This window comes from Salvelinus alpinus, chromosome 15 (genome assembly GCF_045679555.1).
Source record: "Salvelinus alpinus chromosome 15, SLU_Salpinus.1, whole genome shotgun sequence".
Taxonomy (NCBI): domain Eukaryota; kingdom Metazoa; phylum Chordata; class Actinopteri; order Salmoniformes; family Salmonidae; genus Salvelinus; species Salvelinus alpinus.
The window spans coordinates 49,781,065-49,794,127 of NC_092100.1; the positions used below are offsets into that span (position 1 = coordinate 49,781,065).

Genomic DNA, 13,063 nt, shown 5'->3' on the forward strand with positions numbered 1-13,063 from the left:
TGAGCTTGGACGCTGCCATTGGACGTGACGTAACAAAAGCAGAATAGCAGCTTTCATTGATTTCAGAGGATGGGTGATGGCAATACCGGACACCCGATGGCTATAGCACAAATAGAACCATGAGACAGATATTTCACCAGATGTATAAATGTGAAGCATCTAGTTGGCGTTTCCACTAACTAATAAATATGGTGGTGACAGGAAGCCCAGTGGCTGGCAGTAGGAGAATTTAAAAATATATATATATTTTTAAATTTGACCTTTATTTAACCAGGTAGGCCAGTTGAGAACAAGTTCTCATTTACAACTGCAACATGGCCAAGATAAAGCAAAGCAGTGCGACAAAAACAACAACAGAGTTACACATGGGATTAACAAACGTACAGTCAGTAACACAATACAAAAATCTGTATACAGTGTGTGCAAATGAAGTAAGGAGGTAAGGCAATAAATAGACCAATAGTGTCGAAGTAATTACAATTTAGCAATTTACACTGGAGTGATATATGTGCAGATGAGGATGTGCAAGTAGAAATACTGGTGTGCAAAAGAGCAGAAAAACAAAAACAAATATGGGATGAGGTAGGTAGTTGATTGGATGGGCTATTTACAGATGGGCTGTGTACAGCTGCAGCGATCGGTAAGCTGCTCTGACAGCTGACGCTTAATGTTAGTGAGGGAGATATGTCTCCAACTTCAGTGATTTTTGCAATTCGTTCCAGTCATTGGCAGCAGAGAACTGGAAGGAAAGGCGGCCAAATTAGGTGTTGACTTTGGGGATGACCAGTGAAATATACCTGCAGGAGAGCGTGCTACGGGTGGGTGCTGCTATGGTGACCAGTGAGCTGAGACAAGGCGGAGCTATACCTATCGATGACCAGTAGGTTTGGCGACAAATATGCAGCGAGGACCAGCCAACGAGAGCATACAGGTCGCAGTGGTGGGTAGTATATTTTAGATTTGTTTATTTCGCCTTTATTTAATCAGGTAGGCTAGTTGAGAACAAGTTCTCATTTACAGCTGCGACCTGGCCAAGAATAAAGCAAAGCAGTTTGACACATACAACAGAGTTACACATGGAATAAACAAACATACAGTCAATAATACAGTAGAACAAGTCTATATACAGTGTGTGCAAATGATGTAAGATAAGGGAGGTAAGGCAATAAATAGGCCATGGTGGCGAAGTAATTACAATATATCAATTAAACACTGGAGTGATTGATGTGCAGAAGATGAATGTGCAAGTAGAGATACTGGGGTGCAAAGGAGCAATAAATAAATAAATACAGTATGGGGATGGGGTAGTTGGATGGGCTATTTACAGATGGGCTATGTACAGGTGCAGTGATCTGTGAGCTGCTCTGATAGCTGGTGCTTAAAGGTAGTGAGGGAGATGAGTCTCCAGCTTCAGTGATTTTTACAGTTCGTTCCAGTCTTGGCAGCAGAGAACTGGAAGGAAAGGCAGCCAATGGAGGAATTGGCTTTGGGGGTGACTAGTGAGATATACCTGCTGGAACGTGTGCTACGGGTGGGTGCTGCTATGGTGACCAGTGAGCTGAGATAAGGCGGGGCTTTACCTAGCAGAGACTTGTAGATGACCTGGAGCCAGTGGGTTTGGCGACGAGTATGAAGCGAGGGCCAGCCAACGAGAGCGTACAGGTCGCAATGGTGGGTAGTATATGGGGCTTTGGTGACAAAACGGATGGCACTGTGGTAGACTGCATCCAATTTGTTGAGTAGAATGTTGTAGGCTATTTGGTAAATGACATCTCCGAAGTGCGTAGATCGGTAGGATGGTCAGTTTTACGAGGGTATGTTTTGCAGCATGAGTGAAGGATGCTTTGTTGCGAAATAGGAAGCCGATTCTAGATTAATTTTGTATTGGAGATGTTTGATGTGAGTCTGGAAGGAGAGTTTACAGTCTAACCAGACACAGTGCCTAGCTCCACTCCTATTCCTCAGTTGCTCTCATTTGTTGACTTCTGTAACCGTAAAAGCCTTGGTTTCATGCATGTTAACATTAGAAGCCTCCTCCCTATCTTGGCGGAAAATGTTATAGTTAGGAATGGAAATTCCAGGGTTTTTGGTGGTCTTCCTAAGCCAGGATTCAGACACGGCTAAGACATCCGGGTGCTAAAGCAGTGAATAAAACAAACTTAGGGAGGAGGCTTCTAATGTTAACATGCATGAAACCAAGGCTTTTACGGTTACAGAAGTCAACAAATGAGAGCAACTGAGGAATAGGAGTGGAGCTAGGCACTGTAGGTCATGGATTAACCTCTACATCACCAGAGGAACAGAGGCGGAGTAGGATAAGGGTACGGCTAAAGGCTATAAGAACTGGCCATCTAGTACGTTCGGAACAGAGAGTAAAAGGAGCAGGTGTCTGGGTGCGATAGAATAGATTCAAGGCATAATGTACAGACAAAGGTATGGTAGGATGTGAGTACATTGGAGGTAAACCTAGGCATTGAGTGAGGATGACAGAGATCTCTAGAAGTCTCTAGAAACATTTAAACCAGGTGATGTCATCGCATATGTGGGGGTGGAACTAAATGGTTGGTTAAGGCATAATGAGCAGGGCTAGAGGCTCTACAGTGAAATAAAACAATAATCACTAACCAGAACAAGGCATATTGACACTAGGGAGAGGCATGCATAGCAGAGTGATCATAAGGGTCCAGTGAATGGTTGGGCTGGCTGGAGACAAGGCGATTCAGACAGCTAGCAGGCCGGGACTAGCCTTAGAGGGACGTCGTGACAGAGGAAAGTCTGTTTTAGCCTCCTCGTGCGGTTCCGTCGGTAGTCCAGTCATGATGGATAAGCAGGGCTTCGTGTGGTAAAAGGGGCAAAGGGCGATTGGCAAAATAGGAATAGTGGCACGAGAAATTGGTCGATGGACCTATTCGCTAACAGTCCGATATGCTCTAGACAGCTAGTGGGCCGCGGCTAGCAGGCTAGCAGATGGGCATTCAGGGGACGTCGCAATGTAGGAGCCAGTTGAGTAACCCCCTCAAGGTTACTGGAGGCTTTGGTGGGGCTTTGGTGACAAAACGGATGGCACTGTGATAGACTGAATCTAGTTTGCTGAGTAGAGTGTTGGAGGCTATTTTGTAAATTACATCGCCGAAGTCAAGGATCGGTAGGATAGTCAGTTTTACGAGGGTATGTTTGGCAGCATGAGTGAAGGAGGCTTTGTTGTGAAATAGGAAGCCGATTCTAGATTTAATTTTGGATTGGAGATGCTTAATGTGAGTCTGGAAGGAGAGTTTACAGTAACCAGACACCTAGATATTTGTAGTTGTCCACATATTCTAGGTCAAAACTGTCCAGAGTAGTGATGCTAGTCGGGCGGGTGCGGGTAGCGATCGGTTGAAGAGCATGCATTTCGTTTTACTAGCATTTAACAGCAGTTGGAGGCCACGGAAGGAGTGTTGTATGGCGTTGAAGCTCATTTGGAGGTTTGTTAGCACACTGTCCAAAGAAGGGCGAGATGTATACAGAATGGCGTCGTCTGCATAGAGGTGGATCAAAGAATCACCCACAGCAAGAGCGACATCATTGACATATACAGAGAAAAGAGTCAGCCCAAGAATTGAACCCTGTGGCACCCCCATAGAGACTGCCAGAGGTCCGGACAACAGGCCCTCCGATTTGACACACTACTCTGAGAAGTAGTTAGTGAACCATGTGAGGCAGTCATTAGAGAAACCAAGGCTGTTTAGTCTGCTTATAAGAATGCGGTGATTGACAGAGTCGAAAGACTTGGCTAGGTCGATGAAGACGGCTGCACAGTACTCTCTTTTATCGATGGCGGTTATGATATCGTTTAGGACCTTGAGCGTGGCTGAGGTGCACCCGTGACCAGCTCGGAAACCAGATTGCATAGCGGAGAAGGTACGGTGGGATTCGAAATGGTCGGTGATCTGTTTGTTCACTTGGCTTTTGAAGACTTTAGAAAGGCAGCGCAGGATGGATATAGGTCTGTAACAGTTTGGGTCTAGAGTGTCTCCCCCTTTGAAGAGGGGGATGACCGCGGCCGCTTTCCAATCTTTAGGAGTCTCAGACGATACGAAAGAGAGGTTGAACAGACTAGTAATAGGGGTTGCAACAATGGCGGTGGATAATTTTAGGAAGAGAGGGTCCAGATTGTCTATCCCAGCTGATTTGTGGGGATCCAGATTTTGTAGCTCTTTCAGAACATCATCTAGTCTAGCAACAATGGCCAGTTGCTGCGGGGGGTGCAGAGCTGTTGGCCCGGGGTTGAGGTAGCCAGGTGGAAAGCATGGCCAGCCGTAGAGAAATGCTTATTGAAATTCTCGATTATCGTGGATTTATCAGTGGTGACAGTGTATCCTAGTCTCAGTGCAGTGGGCAGCTGGGAGGAGGTACTCTTATTCTCCATGGACTTTACAGTGTCCCAAAACCTTTTAGAATTAGTGCTGCAGGATACAAATTTCTGTTTGAAAAAGCTAGCCTTTGCTTTCCTAACTGACTGTGTGTATTGGTTCCTGACTTCCCTGAAAAGTTGCATATCGCGGGGACTATTCGAAGCTAGTGCAGTACGCCACAGGGTGTTTTTGTGCTGGTCAAAGGCAGTCAAGTCTTGAGTGAACCAAGGGCTATATCTGTTCTTAGTTCTACATTTTTGAAAGGGGCATGCTTATTTAACATGGTGAGGAAAGTACTTCAATATCTTTCCAGGATACCCGGGCCAGGTCGATTAGAAAGGCCTGCTTGCAGAAGTGTTTTAGGGAGCATTTGACAGTGATTAGGGTTGGTCGTTTGACCGCAGGCCCATTACGGATGCAGGCAATGAGGCAGTGATCGCTGAGATCTTGGTTGAAAACAGCAGAGGTGTATTTGGAGGGCAGGTTGGTTAGGATGATATTTATGAGGGTTCCCGTGTTTACGGATTTGGGGTTGTACCTGGTAGGTTCATTGATAATTTGTGTGAGATTGAGGGCATCAAGCTTAGATTGTAGGATGGCCGGGGTGTTAAGCATGTCCCAGTTTAGGTCACCTAGCAGCACGAGCTCTGAAGATAGATGGGGGGGCAATCAATTCACATATGGTGTCCAGGGCACGGCTGGGAGCTGAGGGGGGTCTATAGCAAGCGGCAACAGTGAGGGACTTATTTCTGGAGAGATGGATCTTTAAAAGTATAAACTCAAACTGTTTGGGCATAGACCTGGATAGTATGACAGACCTCTGCAGGCTATTTCTACAGTAGATTGCAATTCCACCCTCTTTAGCAGTTCTGTCTTGACGGAAAATGTAATTGGGGATGGAAATTTCAGAATTTTAGGTGGCCTCAGGATTCAGAAACGGCTAGGACATCAGAGTTGACGGAGTGTGCTAAAGTAGTGAATAAAGAAAACTTAGGGAGGAGGCTGCGGATGTTAACATGCATGAACCCAAGGCTTTTACGATTGCAGAAGTCAGAAAATGAGAGGGCCTGGGTTAACCTCTACATCGCCAGAGGAACAGAGGAGGAGTAGGATGAGGGTACGGCTAAAGGCTATAAGAACTGGTCGTCTAGTGCTTTGGGAACAGAGAATAAAAGGAGCAGATTTCTGGGCGCGGTAGGATAGATTCAGGGCATAGTGTTCAGACAAGGGTATGGTAGGGTGCGAGTACAGTGGAGGTAAACCTAGGCATCGAGTGACGCTGAGAGGTTGCATCTCTGGAGGCGCCAGTTAAGCTAGGTGCGGTCTCCGCATGTGTGGGGGTGAGACAAGGGGGCTCTCTGAGGCATGTTGAGCAGGACTAGGGGCTCCGCAGTAAAATAAAACAATGAGAGCTTCCCTAAACAACAGTATACAAGGCATATTGACATTAGAGAAAGGCATAAAGCAATCACAGGTGTTGATTGGGAGAGTTAAGAGAACAACGGGTGAACAGCTAGGACAACGGGTATATGGTGATGAATGGGCATAGAGTCAGTTAGCTACACACAGGGCCTGAGTTCGAGGCTGGGGCCGACAGATAAACAAAATGAAGTACTGTGTTAATGAACAGTCCAGCAGGCATCAGCTGTGTAGCCGAGTGATCATAGGGTCCAATGAGCAGCAATAGATGAAACAGGGAGCCGTTCGGTAGTCGATTACTACGCTAGGCGAACAGGAGACACGGCGTTCAGGAAGCTAGCGGGCCGGGGATAGCAGATGGATCATCACCAACATCCACAACGCAGAGGCCGGTTGAGAGCTTATCAGTCAAACTACGTCAGCAGACCAGTCGTGATGGATCGGCGGGGCTCCATGTCGGCAAAGGGTCCAGGCCAATTGGCAAGAGAGTTATTGTAGTTTGTGTACTTCGTTTGCTAGCCGGGAGATGGGCCTAGCTCGAGGCTAACTGGTGCATGCTTCTGTACAAGGGCGTTAGCCACAATAGCTACTCGGTAGCAACTAGGTAGCTGCGAAGATCCGGTGTAATGGTCCAGAGCTTGCGGCAGGAATCCGGTGATGTAGTGGGGAAAAAAGCAGTCTGATATGCTCACGGCTGATATCGCACTGTGCAGACTGGCAGGATTTATCCGAGCTAAAGCGCCTGGAGTCCGAGCTAAAGGTAAAGACCACTAAACAGTGGCTAACAATGACTAAATAGCTAGTAGCTAATTAGCTGGCTAGCGGCTGATGGAGGTTCCAGTTATAAGGTCTAAAAAAACAGCAGATCCGTACCACATTGGGTGAGGCGGGTTGCAGGAAGGTATATTTAATTTGAAAATGGAAAAAAGAGATTGAAATATAATGAAATGTATACAAAAAAACAGAAAAGACTGGATATTTACATGGGACGAAAACACGTCTTACTGCTGCGCCATTTTGGAAGAAGAGGAGCGAGATGGATTTTGGGCGACATTCTCCAATTTTGTCATCGATGAGACATTTGATCTCAATACAGTTTGAGACAGTTAAAGCCCACGTCGTTGCTTGTTCTGCCCACTATGATTAATTTGCTCCTATTGGAAACGACAGGCTGTGGTCTATCTTGGGTTAGTTATAAAGAATATTTGGCTATAGTGTAGCAGGGCTGTAAGAAGGTCCATTGCAGGTTTGGGTAACTTAATGACCCATGAAGGACATGGAGCAGTACTTACCCAACTGTCTATAGGGGGCTCTTAAAGAAGCCAATGCTCATCAGTCTCATACAAATTCACAAGGATACAGTATACAGTAAAATCACTCTTTTCCAAATATGTTCAGTTAAAATAGAGTCACTGGCCAGCTTTATTCAAATAGTCTTATTAATTCCTTCAGGCTTGTTTTGAGTAGATGTCTCTACAAATCAGTGAGTGCTTTGGGATGGATTGAGTGGTAATTCAGGGTTTGGTGAGCTCCAGAAGCTGATGCAGGATAGTTTTTTGGCCGTAGCGGACTTGCAGTGCCCTGCAGTGCCCTCTCCCGGCTACTCAGTTAAGGATGGTCATCTTTATCCTTCAGCAGTACCTTGTCCTTCTGCATGTCCTCCCCATATGGGTCCAGTGTTAAAGGGACTGAAGCGTGCACTAGACGCCTCCACAGATGGTCCAGACTTGGTAGGCGCTCGTTGGACAGTGCCTGCAACATTTTCTCCTCATCGTCATCTTCTGCCTCCTCCCAGCCTTCGTTCTCACTAAAGTCCTCAAACTCCTCCACTGACCTGCACAGGATCTAGGGAGAGAGACAAACACCAATGCAAACTGGATAGTCTTAAATATACGACTGCCTGCACTCTAGTGAGTTACTATGGTTATGTTTTGGTCATGGTTACCTTGAGTGTTGTTTAGGTGAGGGACCCTGACTTTCCAAAGATGAAGACTCCCTTGTCTCCCACAATTTCCATCTCAAGCAAAAATTCCACTTCTCCACCAAGAGGTGCTGTTTAGCTTCAGACTCATTCGCTGGGATGGGGAAGCACAGGATAGGACAGACTGATTTAAAGGTGTCAATGGAAAACCATAAGGAGATGTGAAGAACTCAGGATAATTTAGAAATGTGGTCTCTTATTTGTGTTGATTCAGTGTGGAGATATTTATGTGTAGTGTATTAGGAAAAAAATGTGTCAGTTGTCTCTATCCACCCCTACTCATCTGTCTGTGTGTTCAGTCTGTTACAGTCACCTTGCACATCTGCTTTGTATATGTTGGACAAGGGTATGTCTGCAGTGTCGTTGCTGTTGTTTTGATCTAGCTCGGCAAATCATGTGTAGGAGCTGCCAGTTGGCCATCTGACCATACGTGTTGAAGACTTCCTCTCCTTTTCGGGTACTTTAAATGGACACAATCTTCAATTACTCCTGTAGATGCAGAGAGAAAGGGACATATCATCACAGCATAACGTATCATATTCTTGCTTTAAACCCACTACATAAAATCAGTTTACAGAATATCGACTGTAGTTTTTTACATACAGGTGTTTACTCCAGATTGCCGTTGTGATTGGACACAAGGTGTAACATGTACCGAATGGGCACCATCATGGGGGGATTGGGGCACTCATTCAGGGGCTCCTGGAAACTGCAGAGTAAAAGAAAGGAAGGAAATGAGAAACAGTGGATTATGGGATTGTATTCAGACCCAAACAGGAAGCACTTGAAGCATATCCGCAGCACTACAGTACAAGTGTCAAAACAGTTGTTACTTCTGTCAGTAACCACCGAAATGGACAACATACTGAAGTAGGACACTCCTTTTAAATCAAATCAAATTTTATTTGTCACATACACATGGTTAGCAGATGTTAATGCGAGTGTAGCGAAATGCTTGTGCTTCTAGTTCCGACAATGCAGTAATAACCAACAAGTAATCTAACCTAACAATTCCACAACTACTACCTTATACACACAAGTGTAAAGGGGTAAAGAATATGTACATAAAGATATATGAATGAGTGATGGTACAGAACGGCATAGGCAAGATGCAGTAGATGGTATAGTGTACAGTCTATACATATGAGATGAGTAATGTAGGGTATGTAAACATAAAGTGGCATAGTTTAAAGTGGCTAGTGATACATGTATTACATAAAGATGACAAGATGCAGTGGATGATATACAGTACAGTATATACATATACATATGAGATGAGTAATGTAGGGTATGTAAACATTATATTAAGTGGCATTGTTTAAAGTGGCTAGTGATACATTTTTACATAATTTCCATCAATTCCCATTATTAAAGTGGCTGGAGTTGAGTCAGTATGTTGGCAGCGGCCACTAAATGTTAGTGGTGGCTGTTTAACAGTCTGATGGCCTTGAGATAGAAGCTGTTTTTCAGTCTCTCGGTCCCTGCTTTGATGCACCTGTACACCTTTCAACATATTCACAAGTAATTCACGTCCACTCCATAGAGTGATAGGCCATGTTTTGGGACACAAGCAATGTTGGCTGTTTAACCTCTAAAAAGAAAAGAAAAGAGAGAAAAAGTGGATATGTGAAATTTAAACAGCTGTAACCCTTATTTCTGGTTGTAGATATTTTACACTACCTCCACTGGAGGACTTGTGGGTTCGGCAGTAAAAATAAACACGGGTTACCACTGAACTATAACTTGTAGTTTCTCTGGACCAAGTGATATAGCCAGCAGTCACAAACAATTTGCTTTACCTCTTTTTCCTTATACTGTATAGTAAGACACTGGTCTCACCTGGGGTGTGGTGTGTGGAAACAAATCGCTCAATCACACAAGAGGGGTTTGATGTGCGGAAATCATCACCCAATCACAGGAGTGGCTTTTAAAATGAATAATATGGAGAATCTGGGTTGCTTGCCAGAAACAAACCTGTTTCCCCCAAAACAGCTCACGTTGCAAATATTAATTGCAATAGCTTTTCTAGCCAGTCAGACTTCAGTTAAATTTTTTACTGGCAATATGTTGGTGTGTCTAAAATGTATCCCAATGTGGGTCTTAATTGTGCTTAAGTAGGGTTGCAAAGTTATTTCCGGTAATTTACCAAAGTTACTGGAATCTTCTGTAATTTTGGTTATTAACAGATGGCAATCTATGGTAACTTTGGTAATTTATACTTGAATAACTTAATTTAAAAAAAAATCACATATAGTCCATGAGTTTGAGTTTCTAATGGATAGACCATATGGTTCAAGAGAAAATTGAATAATTAATTCTAAAACAATGGCATTATTTATAACTCTGCAACTCTTCAAACCATTAACTTTTTTTCAACTGCCACCAGTTTGGTGCCAAAACATTTACAACAAAGACATATACAGTAAAATAAACGAAAGTGTGTAAAAATATATATAAAGGAAGCAAGTCGGGAAGGAAGTTCAGGGAGTGAGTGTTTTAATAAATAAAATAAATAATGAACACGAAACGCAAACAACGCACCAACATGAAAACAGAATCAAGAACCAAGGGGAGTGACAGATATAGGGAAGATGATCAAGGAGGTAATGGAGTCCAGGTGAGTGTCATGAGGCGCAGGTGCGCGAGACGATGGTGACAGGTGTGCGGGATAATCAGCAGCCTGATGACCTAGAGGCCAGAGAGGGAGTATACGTGACAATACCCTTCCTTTGCAACCCTATGCGTAAGAATCATATTGTATCTTATATTTTGGATGTATGATCAACTTTGTAAATTATGCTGCATTAACAATATAAGTAAATTGTATACTTGACTGGAGGAAAATATCAAACGTCTATAATTTGGGTGGACTGTTTTGTAATGATGAACAAGCAACATTGCGGAAAGGCAATCATCCCACTATTCTATAGCCCTTCCTTGATGACTGAGTCATGCAACTTCTCACCTGTAAGCCATGACAAAAGCCACCATGCTTCTGTAGAGGTAAAGTGTGTGTCTCTCTGGGTCCCACAGGTTATGGTGTAACGTGATGAAAGGTAGGACGATGTCTTTGTACTCTCTCTGGATGTTGGTGAGGTCAGTGTCCACCGCCTCTGGGATCCCAGTCCACTTCGAGAGTCTATCCCTCTCATCCTTTGACCTACAAACCACATCCACAAAATACAACTCAGCCAAAATACCAGCAACTGGAATCACAGAGCGATCAGAGTATTTAAGTCTACTCAACTAAGAATATAAGATGTGCGTATGTACTGTATGTGTTTGACCTTACCAGAACATGGGGTGATCCAGAGCTGTGAAGTGAGGCCAGAGGGATAGGTAAGGCCTTCAGTGGGACTGGGGAAATGTGTACTCATACATCAAAGCCAGGAGGGGCACCCAGCCAGAAGTGCTCTCCAGAGATATTTACCTAGGGGGGCAGAGTACCAGATGTTTTCTTTGGGGGCCTCCGACCAGAGGTGTGTGTGTGTGTGTGTGTGTGTGTGTGTGTGTGTGTGTGTGTGTGTGTGTGTGTGTGTGTGTGATGCATTCTCACCTTCCAGCATTTGCCAGGACTTTGGTGGTGCAGAAGAGCCATTCTGGGTATAGTGAAGAGCAACTCCCCCCTCATCTATGTCCTACCAGCATGCCATACTCTGCTACTGTGTCCTCCTTGCTGATGTGAACACAACTGAATAAGCATGAACACAGAATGCACAGAAGTCAGCTGAGTTTCACCCCCAATACACCTAGGTCTGTGAAGTGGAGGGATTTTTACTTATTGTGGACAATGTCTTTATACTTTTTCTGGATATTGTGATTCCTTGCTGTTGAGTTTCTGCCCTTCACACCACTGCAGGAAGCTTTGGAGAGGGTCGCTGCCCTCTGTCTTCAGGAAACAAGGATCATCAGACCCCCATAACAACCAACAATGCAGGCTGGTTACGTAGGATTAAATATATTGACACGTTAAAAAAAAAAACAGCACTATCAAAGATTCTTATTAATCTAGCTAGTTACGGGTTATTAACTTGCTAGCTACATAGCATTCATAACTTGCAAGCTACATAGCATTCATAACTTGAAATCGTTTACCAAAGCACTAACGGTAGCTAGTCACATCATTGCCTGGAAACCCGACGTTGAATTGCATTGAATTCTATCAAATCATGACGTCAGTGATCTTCAGGTCGGAAAGTCGGAGCTCTAGAAAGATGCCAGAGTTTCCGACTTGGAATTCTGAGTTGGATGACCGTTCAAAACACGTTTTCCCAGTTGGAGCTCTCGTTTTTCCCCGAGTTCCAAGTTGTCTTGAGCGCACTGAAGTCGGAGATTTCTGAATTCCCAGTGGTTTTACATAATCAGAGGGGAAGAGAGATGGCCTACTCGGCGCAAAATCCCTCCAGCAGGTGGTGTTCTTTTGATGTTTTTCCAACCAAGCAATGAGTTTTTGTATGGAGGTAACGGAGAGAGTGTCGAATTAGGTCAGAAAAAAAGGAATGGCTCATTTTCTACGTGATGTTTATTTGATCGAATATAAGTTTCGTAATGCTTAAATTGATATGAGTGTACTGATATAAGTAGGCCATGTTACACGTGGACCATTTCAACAAACAGAAATGGTCCACCCACACACGAGGACAATTTAAATAAACTGAAATGATCCACCCACACAGACAGTGTGGTGAAGGCGCAACAGCGCCTCTTCAACTTCAGGAGGCTGAAAAAATGTGGCTTGTTCACCTAAAACCCTCACAAACTTTTACAGATGCACAATTGAGAGCATCCTGTCAGGCTGTATCACCGCCTGGTACTGCAACTGCACCGCACACAACCGCAAGGCTTTCTAGAGGGTGGTGCTATCAGCACAACGCATCACCGGATGCAAACTACCTGCCCTCCAAGACACCTACAGCACCCGATATCACAGGAAGGCCAAAAAGATAATCAAGGACAACACCAGCCACTGCCAGTTCACCCCCGCTACCATCCAGAAGGCGAGGCCAGTACAGGCGCATCAAAGCTGGGACCAAGAGACTGAAAAACAGCTTCTATCTCAAGGCCATCAGACTGCTAAACCACATCCGACCATTATCCGACCATTATGAGTACCTCTTCATGCCGTATGGGTTGAAGAATGCCCCAGCCGTCTTCCAATCCTTTGTAGACGAGATTCTTAGGGACCTGCACGGGCAGGGTGTGGTGGCTTATATCGATGACATTCTGATATATTCCGCCACATGTGCCGCGCATGTGTCTCTGGTGCGCA

The 13,063-nt window shown here is 44.5% G+C and overlaps 1 pseudogene; it reads right to left on the reverse strand.

Moving 5' to 3' along the window:
- Positions 1-2,044: 2,044 nt before the first annotated feature.
- LOC139540250 (N-lysine methyltransferase setd6-like) lies at positions 2,045-11,220 on the reverse strand (annotated as a pseudogene).
- Positions 11,221-13,063: the final 1,843 nt, after the last annotated feature.